The sequence below is a fragment of the Lutra lutra genome, chromosome 5 (genome assembly GCF_902655055.1).
Source record: "Lutra lutra chromosome 5, mLutLut1.2, whole genome shotgun sequence".
NCBI classification, from domain to species: domain Eukaryota; kingdom Metazoa; phylum Chordata; class Mammalia; order Carnivora; family Mustelidae; genus Lutra; species Lutra lutra.
Window position 1 is genome coordinate 77,701,054 of NC_062282.1, and position 12,257 is coordinate 77,713,310.

At 37.1% G+C, this 12,257-nt stretch overlaps 1 protein-coding gene and 1 pseudogene across 2 annotated transcripts in view; one reads left to right on the forward strand and one right to left on the reverse strand.

Moving 5' to 3' along the window:
• Positions 1 to 12,257, forward strand: part of CTNNA1 (catenin alpha 1) — a 181,176-nt gene that overhangs the window by 77,098 nt on the left and 91,821 nt on the right. The gene's annotated exons all lie outside the window — the stretch shown is intronic.
• LOC125101371 (uncharacterized) lies at positions 6,406 to 6,525 on the reverse strand (annotated as a pseudogene).

The following is a 12,257-nucleotide window of genomic DNA, read 5'->3' on the forward strand; positions in this document are numbered from 1 at the left end:
TCTCTTAAAGAGTGGCAGGTCCTTCCTGGCTTTGTGTGACAACTCCATTCCTTGCTGCTCTCTTCCGAGTGAAGAACCAAAGTGGCACCACCCCATGTCTACATGATCTTTAGTTCAGGGATTTAACTCATAGTAGACAAGAAGGGTCTTTTTCTCTCCTCAACTAGGGAAGAGGAGGGCCGAATAGATAGCATATTTGATGTGCACATAAAAGTATGAAGTGTGGGGCACCTGCGTGGCTCAGTGGGTTAAAGCCTCTGCCTTCGGCTCAGGTCATGATCCCAGAGTCCTGGGATCGAGCCCCGAGTCGGGCTCTCCGCTCAGTGGGGAGCCTGCTTCTCCCTCTCCCTCTGCCTGCCTCTCTGCCTGCTTGTGATCTCTGTCTGTCAAATAAATAAATAAAATCTTTAAAAAAAAAAAAACAAGTATGAAGTGCTACACACTTGAAAATAGGTGTTTATTTTTAATTTTTTTTTAAAGATTTTATTTATTTATCTGACAGAGAGCACACAAGTAGGGGGAGTAGCAGTCAGAGGGAGAGGGAGAAGCAGACTCCCCACTGAGCAAGGAGCCTGATGCTGGGGACTTGATCCCAGGACTCTGGGATCATGACCTGTGCCGAAGGTAGACGCTTAACTGAAGCACCCAGGCACCTGGAAAATTGTCATTGTTTTAGATACTTTTTAAATTTTTTTAAAGATTTTATTTGTTTATTTGACAGAGATTACAAGTAGGCAGAGAGGCAGGTGGTGGGGGGCGGGGAGCAGACTCCCTGCTGAGGAGAGGACCTGATGTGGGGCTGAAGGCAGAGGCTTAACTCACTGAGCCACCCAGGTGCCTCTGTTTTAGATATATTTGTAACACAGTTCTTTTTTCCTCATTTATTCTTTTTGGTCCAAAAAGTAGGTTTTACTTTTGGCAAAATTGTCATGTGTTGATACTAAGAAATTCATTTAAAGTAGTTCCTGTTTAAATGTGACAAACTAGTTGTTTTGGGAGGTCACCTGTTTATCTAGAATGCTCATATGTGACAAACATGTAAAATTAAGGCTTATCTTTCTACCTTAATATTTTCTCCCCAGTGATCTTACATTTGTTTTTAAATTACATATTTTAGAGGACTTAAAGTATTTAACAAATACTCTTGACTTTCCAAACTGTCCTTGCCAAAGACAGGTGTAGCCTATTGTGCTAGGAAATTTACTTTACTCTGATTTCAGGCCTGCTTTCTTGAAAGTTACTTTGGTTTTCATATTTCTTAGTCTTAATATAAAATTAGAAGGGTAGAAGTCTGTAGATTGTGATGTTTCTGAGTGAATGTCCTTATTTTTTCTGTTTATTTTGGGTTGACTCTGTTCACATCTGACGACTGCTAAGTAAGTGCTTGATAGTCACTAAATAGCTTTTTTATTTTAAAGTGCAACATTGGATATTTAGAACCAAAGACTGCTGAGAACTGATCTTGTTTGGTCGTTCTCTGAAAGTGGCACTGGGATCTTTTCATAATGGCATGATTTGGAGACCTACTATAAGAAAGGTGTTTTCTTTCAGTGATTTATACTAAAATAACATTTGCGCAGTAAATTGTCTTACAAGTGTTATTTTCAGATGTGTTTAAATGATTGGCCTCCTGTTTTGGGTTTACTCCAGTTGCAGATTGTCTGACTTCTGGTATTGTAAAAAATTTGCATTTTGTAATTGTCTACCAAATAGAATGCAGTGTAGCATCTTATTTCAAGGCTTCCTTGCTAGTTGTCCCTTAAATTGGACGCCAGAGCATACTTGTTCTGAATTACTTCTTTCTACTTTGAGGGAGAATTACTGGTTTTGTAGACTCAAATATGAAACTTCTCTTCTAGGAGTGAAAAGATTTATGTTTTGGCTTGCCCTTGTTTTGTGTCTATATGAACATTGCTTATTATTCCTTTGTATAAAATAACCTGAAATACTGTATAAGAAAAGTCATAAATATTTGATCAGTGATACCCAGTTATAGTCTTTAAAGCTCTTAATAATAAATACACTTATTGCTGGGAAGCAGAGCATATTTCTTTATCCTGCTTTTTTTTTTTTTTTTTAAGATTCTCTACTGTGAAGAATAGATAAAGCCATTATATATGGAAAAATTCTTTGGTTTTAAAAAATTGGTTGTTTATATATGTACCCTTAGTGACTTATGTTGTGATAAAGGATCCCTTCGTCCCCACCCCTTTTTCAAAACAGGATTTTCTTAGACTGTTAAAATTTCTTTCTTTTATTTTTTAAAGAAAAGTTTTTTTTTGTTTTTTTTTTTTTTTGGTCAGAGAGGGAGAGAGAACGCAAACGGGGAGCAGCAGGCAGGGGGAGAGAGAGAGAGGCAGGCTCCCCACTGAGTGAGAAGCCTGATGCAGGACCCTGGGATCGTGACCTGAGCTGAAGGCAGGTGCTTAATCTACTGAGCCACCCAGGCATCCCTAGACTATTAAATTTTCTTAATTGAGGGAATGGGCTCAAAGTGTTAGGAGGACATTTGTTGATTTTTCCTTTTCAAAACTGTATTAAATTTTATAAGCATTCAGAAAAAAAAGCAATTTAAAGCTGAAAATTTCTAATAAGTGTTTTTTTTTTTTTTTTTAAGATTATTTATTTATTTATTTGACAGAGAGAGAGATCACAAGCAGGCAGAGAGGCAGGCAGAGAGAGAGGAGGAAGCAGGCTCTCCGCCGAGCAGAGAGCCCGATGCGGGACTCGATCCCAGGACCCTGAGATCATGACCTGAGCCAAAGGCAGCGGCTTAACCCGCTGAGTCACCCAGGCACCCCTAATAAGTGTTTTTTAAAACTAACTCCATTGGCTAGTTCTTCTTTGCTATCTACAGCTCTTTCATTTTGGCAAACTCTAGATGCTAAAATCAAACTAATTTTTTTGACTAGTATTTCCCAAGCCAGTGCAAAATTACCCATCTTCTTAAAACCACTCAGAATCAAGAATTATATTAGTTATAGGGTATGATGATAAATGTCAGTAACTATATATTTTTGATTTGAGGCTTTGGTAAGTGCTAGTTCTTTTAACTCTGAGGAGTTGACAAGATTTTAACATTTAGATATGAACATAGGTTTATGAGGAATGCTTTGTATAGGAGAATCCCTTATTAAATGACCCAGTGTTGTGGATTTGTTTTAAAGTTTTCTAGCAATAGGGGTGCCTGGGTGGCTCAGTGGGTTAAGCCTCTGCCTTCAGTTTCAGGTCATGGACTCAGGGTCCTGGGATCGAGCCCCCGCATTGGGCTCCCTGGTCAGCAGGAAGGCTCCTTCTCCCTCTCCCACTCCCCCTGCTTGTGTTCCCTCTCACTGTCTCTCTGTCAAATAAATAAAATCTTAAAAAAAAGAATTCTTTTTTTTTTTAAGATTTTATTTATTTATTTGACAGAGTGAGATCACAAGTAGGCAGAGAGAGAGAGGAGGAAGCAGGCTCCCCGCCAAGCAGAGAGCCCGATGTGGGACTCGATCCCAGGACCCTGAGATCATGACCCGAGCCGAAGGCAGAGGCTTAACCCAGTGAGCCACCCAGGCGCCCTTAAAAAAAAATTCTTAAAAATTTTTTTTCTTAAAATAAATAAAATATTCCAGCAATAAAATAACACTATCATAGATGAAACGAGAAAGCAGAGGTTTGATGGTTGTTAAAACTTGATGATGTTGCTTAAGGAAGTTCATTTACTATTCTCAATCCTTTTGGATATGTTCGGAAAACCCCTTTTCAGTTAAAAAAGAAAGACGTGTACATCATCATTATGGTTATTTGAGCAGGCCAGGGTAATAATATCTAATTGGACATTAGATGTCTAAGGACATATTCCCTGCCATGTGTCCACCCCCCCCAACAGCCCCCATTCATAGCCTGACCTATGTTGTCTGTTAGGCTAGTTAGATACTCTTAAGAATTTGCATGAGAAAATGGTGCAATTAGTAAGTGGGAACTGAAGCAGGAAATTATGACATTAGGTAGAGTTATGAGGGGTCATGACAAGTTGAATTTGTGGTTTAGCAGCAGCTATGAATTAAATAGGCAGCATAGATGGTAAGAGTGGGTCAGGTATTTGAGTTTGGAGATGGGTGCAGTCAGCTAAGAGGATCTGAGGGTTCCTGTATGTCTGCTCCTAAGGCTGTTTGCCTAGCTGTGCTTAGGTTCTTGTACGCATGTATCCTTGGAAATAACCCCTTTATCAGTAGATTTGATTTCTTCTTTCTCCAAAAAACGAAAAACAGAAACAAAAACACAAACAAAAAAACCAAAACCAAAAAACCCCAGAACTAGTGTATTCAGTGGGTGATGGAGTCTTCTTGGCTACATTCTTAGTAAGCACTTTTTGTTAGAAGGTCAAAAATGTTTATTGATTAATCATTTAGGCATTTGTGATCCAGTTCCTCAAGCATCCTGAGAACCATTGCCTGCCCCCAACCCCGAGTCATATCTTAAAGCTCTATTTTGTATAGTAAGAAACTTTTTTCCTTATATACTTGACTATTTACATATTATATACTTATATACTTGACTGTTATATAATTTAATAGTAATGCTAAATAAATAAATTGCTGTTCACCTGATTTTGATTGAGTGGAATTTAATAAATTATAGTAATCAGGGCTTTCTGGAGGGGTTGGGATAATTTGTCTTCTGAGATTTCCTATTAATTGAGAAGTTGCCTCAGTATAGTGTTTGGTGGCTTAAATGCTATTTTGTTGGTCAACATGATTTCGGAGTCCTTGCTTTTGCTGTTGATTATGAAGACATGCCCTATCGCTAGAGAAAGCCTTGCCTGAATATAAACATCCTGTGTACTATTATCTTTCTTTGTTTTTCCTTTTAGTACTCTTTCTGTTGGCAAAAATAAGAATGAGGAGATCTGGTTTAGAAGAGCTAATACTGGTACAATGGAGTTTAAAAAAAAACACAAATGAAATTGTTTTAAAACTTTTTTTTTTTTTTTTTTAAGATTTTATTTATTTATTTGTCAGGGACAGAGGGAGTGAGAGCGAGCGAGCACAGGCAGACAGAGAGGCAGGCAGAGGCAGAGGGAGAAGCAGGCTCCCTGCCCAGCAAGGAGCCCGATGTGGGACTCGATCCCAGGACGCCGGGATCATGACCTGAGCCGAAGGCAGTCGCCCAACCAACTGAGCCACCCAGGCGTCCCATGAAATTGTTTTAGTATTGGAAAGCACTGGAGCAAGTATAAAACTATTTATATTAAATAGAATATACAAAGACAGAAAGACAAGGTTGACATTGATTGGCATTGAGGAGTGGGCGAAGGGAGAAACAATAGTAGATTTAGAATGAGGAGTAAATTAGTGTGCAGGGGATGGTGATTTTCTGGGCTTGGTAGGAATGAAGAGGTATTAAAGAATCGTTTTACAAGCAAGACTGGCTAGAAACTGTCCTGTTTTCCCCTGTTAGTGGGTGGGTTACTGATGTCAGAGATCTTGGGAAAGGTTTGCTTTTTCCCCTTTAGTTTGCTCCTGTATAGAAAGTTACTGCTCAGACTCTAGATTAGGGGACTTTTAGAGAGATGTGTTTTGATCATCCTAATATTTTCATATTATAACATTTTCAGTTGGCAGCTTTTTTGTAGGGTGGATTTAGGCTTTGATAGGTTTCATTAGGCCCAAGAGAATGATCTACTACAGTAGAAAGGAAACTATTCCATTTAGCCTCTAGACAGTGACACATTAAGGACTAATGACTGCCAAAAGGAAATGTCAAACGCTAAGCTAGTCTACTTTCTTTGGCAGCTGAGAATCCGGTGAATCAACAGTTTTAGTGGGTGTATATTTAATGTGGGTGGAGGAAGAGTGTCTAACATTCTTTAAGGCCCTGTTAAGTTGGCAGTCTTGGACTTGGTGCCAGTTTCTACTTTTGTAAACCTAAGAAAGGCACATGCCATAGAATATGGATAGTTACTTTTTATGTAGGTAATACTGGATAGAAACATTTTGAGATGTGTTTGTGGGTGGTGTTTTATGTATTTTTATTTAATTGTTGATAGCTGCCTGAAATGTGTTGCATTTGTATGAGGGAGAATACTTTGGAGTTTTGATTGCTTTTTTACCCTGTATCACAAACCAGGAATTATCTGACAAGTCTTTTGAAAGAGAAAAGATAAATTTGTGATTCTTAAGGTTTAAGGAGGAAATTTGGGCTAAATACTAAAAAATACTTGAAAGGACAACACATTTATAACTTTTAAACTTATAACCAAGCGTGGTCACCATGTCCTAGATATTTAAAATTTAACCCTTAAATATTCACATGCAAGGATGTGGAGGGAGTGATAGCTAGAGGATACAGGTGATGAAAATGTTCTAATAGTAATGGTTGCACATATGTGAATATACTTAAAAAAACCATGGAATTGTACACTTTAATTGGGTGATTTATTTATGAATTGTATCTTAATATGCATCTTAAGAAATATATATCTTTTAGCAATAATCACGCCTCGGATAAACCTCATTGGCTACGATACTGCCACTGTGCAAAGCTTATATCTTAAAGCTATTTTAAAATATTGCATGTTTTTTCATACATGTATATATGTGTTTATATACATGTATCCATGCTAATGATGTGATTGGTATTTTAAATTATATTTCCTATAAGAGATAGGACCCAAGGTAATTTGTGTATCTTATATGAAGTAAATAATGTTTTCCTCACTTTGAAATGGGGTCCGTGTCTTTTATTACTATCAGAATGACACTGGTTACATTAAAAGCCTGCATTGTGCACAAAGTTGGCTTTTTTAAATCTCTTAGCTCTGTATTGAACAGACTAATGGCCTGCAATTTTGGGTCGCTATTTCATTAATGGTTTTTGAATCAAAAGTATTTCAGAAACTCAGATATCAGATCGAACATGTATCACTTTAATTCAGTATTCTTCATTTTTATTTTGTCTCTGTGAAAAGTGGTAGATCTCTGTGATATCGATATTGTTAGTCCTTAAATTACCATGTTTTAAATACTTTGGATTTTTCACTTGACATTTTTGCATATAATCACCTAGAGTTTGATTATACAACTCTAAGAACTATGAAAATGAATCAGATTTTTTATTAATGATGTAATCTTCTTAGTTTTTTTTGATGATCAGAGGAATATAATGGATACGGGGAGGGATTTTTGGTTGAAATAATGGTGCTCATAATATATAGTAGTATCTCACATCTGTAGTCTAGGTCCCCTTGACCTAGAAGGAATTGCAAAAAAGTTGTAGCAGTGGTTGTAATCGAAGTGGCCTGTTTTAACCAACATAATTACTTAGTTTACCTAGAATAGATTTTTGCTCTTACTGCTTTTTGAGGTAGTGCGTGTAGCTGAACAGCATATATTTTCAGTTCATATCATGCAAGGTTTTCCTGACTTCTGTGGTGTACCTACCAAACCAGAATGGCTTATCCTTTATCTTGCTGCTGCCCAACAGAACTAAGCTGTGAATCTAACTGTGGTGAACCCCAGCAGCAGGCCTTTCCTGTGATGACGTGTAGGCCAAAGTTAGCAGTCTCCTTACAGCTTTCAGTGATCCCACAGAAGTTTGTTCAGTTTTATCGTAGAAAACAGTGTGGTTTTGCAGTCAGAAAGAACTCATTCACTCTCTGTATGTAATACAGAATTATTGCTCCTAACAAGAGGTCATGTTAACTGTAATGAACTGTTTTCAGGTTTTTTTCATTAATGTGAATTTGGTATATAGTTCATTCCTTTTACATACTGGTGCTTGCTACCAGACCAAGTTGTAACAGGCAATAAAAACAAATTAATATGATGGAAAGAATTTAATTCTTCTTAAGCATTTTGTGCAACTAGGGAAAAAACTGAAAACATTCCCTTTTTAGCTATCATAATTTATTAGTTAAAATGTTAGATGAAAAAGTCAAATAGTACGCATTCCCGACTTTTTAGTATTGCTTTATTTGAAGATATTTGCATTCTCCTCCTCTTCTTTCCTTCCTTTTCCTTTTCTTTCCTTTCTTTGTAAATTCTCAAAGAGAAGCCTGATAGTGGAAATTCAGGCACTGGGGCAGGAAGTGAGAAAGATGTGATTTGATGGAGTTGGTTATGGTCAGGTCATTGGGGCAGGTATTTGTGAAGCCTAATTTGGGGGGTGGTAAACTCTCTCTAAATTGATGTCTGGGAGATGGAACATATCTTCGCTGCCCCAAGTAAAATTTTAGTGAATTACAGGAAGGAAATATTTGGTCATCTCCCAGTTTTCGTTGCTGCTGTTTGGAGCTGTACCAGTATTATGAATTTGGTTTCTTTATCTGGGACTGAGGAGTTAAAGAGAAAAGTTGAAAATGACAAAGATTATATATGCTAGTATCTGGAGATAAATCTAGTGGCTCCTCTTCATGACCATTAAACCGGCTCGACAAGAAATTTAAAGGGGAGTGTTTGAGTGGGAAGAAAAGACCATAAGTGAGAGTAAGAAGAGTAGGAAGCATAAAAGCAGTAAACATAAGTGTATCTGTAAAAGTCAGTCCGGGGACTCAAAAGTTTGTAAAGTATCACACCGTATATGTGGGTGAGAGGAGTAAAGAATGAGTTCAAACTTAAGTGACCATCAGCTTAATACAGACTGCTATATGTGGAAGAAGTTATATACAAACCTAAGGTAACTGCAAACCTAAGGTATCCAGAAATTAAAGAGAAAAGAATCCAAGTATACCACTGAAGAAAACCAGTGGACTAGGAAAGAAAGAGAAGAAAGGACAGAGAAGACTACAAAAACAACCACAAAACAAGTAACAAAATGGCAATAAATACGTACTTACCAACAATTACTTAGAATGTAAATGGACTAAATATTCCAATCAAAAGACATGGGGTGATGGGAATGGGTAAACAAAAAGAAGACACATTTATATGCTGCCTATAAGAGACTCATTTCAGGGGCGCCTGGGTGGCTCAGTGGGTTAAGCCACTGCCTTCGGCTCAGGTCATGATCTCAGGGTCCTGGGATCGAGCCCCGCATCGGGCTCTCTGCTTGGCAGGGGGCCTGCTTCCTCCTCTCTCTCTGCCTTGCCTCTCTGCCTGCTTGTGATCTCTCTCTGTCAAATAAATAAATAAAATCTTAAAAAAAAAAAAAAAAAGAGACTAATTTCAGACCTTAAGACACATGCAGACTAAAAGTGAGGGGCTGGAGAAATATTTATCATTCAAGTGAATGTTAAAAAAAAAAAAAAAAGCCAGGCAGCAATACTTCTGCTGGTCAAAATAGGCTTTAAAACAAAAACTGGAACAAGAGACCAAAGAAGGACACTGCATAATAATAAAGGGGACAGTCCAGCAAGAAGATTGAGCAATGGTAAATATTTATGCACCCAACTTGGGAACAGTCAAATACGTTAAACAGTTAATAACAAACATAATGGAACTAATTGATAGTAATACAATAATACTAGGGATCTTTAACACTCCACTTACATCATTGGGCAGATCATCCAAACAGAATCATCAAGGAAACAGTGACTTTGAATGACACACTAGACCAGATGGATTTAACAGATAAATTCAGAACATTCCATCCTAAAACAGCAAAATACACATATTTTCAAATGCACATGGAACATTCTCCAGGAGAGATCACATACTAAGAAGCCACAAAACAAGTCTCAACAAATTAAAAAAGATCCAACTCCTATCATGCATCTTTTCTGAGCACAAAACTGGAAATCAACCGCCAGAAAAAATCTGGAAAGAAAGCGCAAATATATATAGGTTAAATAACATGCTACTAAACAATGAATTGGTCAACCAAGAAATCAAAGAAGAAATAAAAATTTGTATGGAGAAAAATGGAAATGTAAACACAGTGGTACAAAAATCTTTGGGCTACAGCAAAAACCGTTTCTAAGAGGGAAGTTTATAGCAATACAGGCGTACATTAAGAAGCAAGAAAAGTCCCAATTACACCTAAAGGAGCTAGAAAAAGAAGAAACCCCAAACCAGTAGAAGGAAGGAAATAATAAAGATTATTATTAGCAGCTGAAATAAATGATAAAAGAAACAAAAGAAACCAATAGAATAAAACCATGAAACAAAGAGCTGTTTCTTTCAAAAGCTCAACAAAATCGATGTCTGTAGTCAGACTCAAAAAAAGGGGGGCAAGACACAAAAGGACTCAAACAAAATCACATAAGAGGAGAAATAACAATTGCCATCACAGAAGCACAAAGAATTATAAGACAATATTATGAAAAATGATATGCCAACAAATTGGACAGCCAGAGGAAATGGATAAATTCATAGAAATAGAGAATTTTCCAAAACAAGCAGGAAGAAAGAGAATATTTGAACAGACTGATTTACCAGCAATTAAGTTGAATTAGTAATAAAAAAGCTCCCAACAAACAGAAGTGTTCACAGGTGAATTCTACCTAACATTTAAAGTAGAGTTGATACCCATGCTTCTCAAACTTTAAAAAATAAATAAGAGAAAGAAAAACTTACAGACTCATCCTATGAGACCAGTATCAACCTGATAGCAAAACGAGGTAAAGACACCACAAAAAAAGAAAACTACAGCCTAATATTTCTCATGAATATGGATGGAAAAATCCTCAACATGATAGTCTCCAACTTAATCCAACAATACATTAAAAAAATCATACACCACTATCAAGTGGAATTTGTTTCCAGGATGCAAGTGTGGTTCAGTATTTGCAAAACACCATAATATGTCACATTGATGAGAGAAAGGATAAAAACCATATGATCATTTCATGAGGTACAGGAAAATCATTCAACAAAGTATAACATTGATTCATGATTAAAAACTCTTCCACAAAGTAGGTCTAAAGGGAACATAACCTAATAAAGACCTTATATGAGAAGCCTACAGCCAGCATCATACTCGTTGAAAAACTGAGAGCTTTCCCCTAAGGTCAGGAAAAAGACTGGGATGTCCACTCTCATCACTTTTATTCAACATAGTACTGGAAGTCCTAACCACAGCAGTCAAGACCGTGAAAAGAAATAAAGGCACCCAAATTGGGAAGAAAGAAGTAAAACGTTCACTGTTTGCAGATGATGTGGTACTTATTATATGTAGAAAACCCTGAAGACTGCATCAGAAAACTGCTAGAATTCATAAATGAGTTCAGTAAAGTTATAGGATACAAAGTCAATGTGCAGAGAACCATTGCATTTCTGTATACTAATAATGAAGCTGCAGAGAGAGAAATTAAGGAAACAATCCTGTTTACAGTTGAACCCAAAATAATAAACTTTAACGAAAGAGGTTTAAGACCTTTATTCTGAAAACTATAAAACATTGATGAAAGAAATTGAAGAGGACCCCAGAAAACGGGAAACATCCTATGCTAATGGGTTAGAAGAGCAAATATTGTTAAAAGTGCCTGTAATACCCAAAGTAACTTACGCATTTTATGTAATCCTTATCCAGACACCAATAGCATTTTTCACAGAACTAGAACAATCAGAAATTTGTATGGAACCACAAAAGACCCTGTAGAGTCAAAGCAACCTTGAAAAAGGAAAGCAAAGGTTCAGGCATCACAGTTCCAGACTTAGGTTATCTTACAAAGCTGTAGTAATCGAAACAGTACGATATAGGCACAAAAATAGACAACATAGATTAATGGAATTGAATAGAAATCCCAGAAGTAAACCCGTAAATATGTGATCAGTTAATCTTTGACAGAGGAGGCAAGAATATACAATGGGAAAAAGACAGTGTCTTCAAAAAACGGTGCTGGGAAAACTGGATAGTAACATGCAGAAGAATAAAACTGGACCACTTTCTTACATCATACACAAAAGTAAACTCAAAATGGATTAAGAGCCTAAATGTGAGACCTGAAACTGTCAAAATTGTAGAAGAGAGGACAGACAGTAATTTCTCTGACTTTGTAGCAGCATCTTTCTAGATGTCTTCTGAGGCAAGGGAAACAAAAGCAGAAATAAGCTGTTAGGACTACCTCAAAATAAAGCTTCTGCACAGCTAAGAAAACAACAAAACTAAAGGACAACCTACTGAATGGGAGAAAATATTTGCAAATGACACTATCTAATAAAGTGTTAGTATGAATTCAAAATGCATAAACTTAAACACCTCAACACTCCCAAAATGATTAATCCAGTTAAAAAAATGGGCGGAATAGGGGCGCCTGGGTGGCTCAGCGGGTTAAAGCCTCTGCCTTCGGCTCAGGTCATGATCCTGGGGTCCTGGGATCAAGCCCCGCTTTGGGCTCT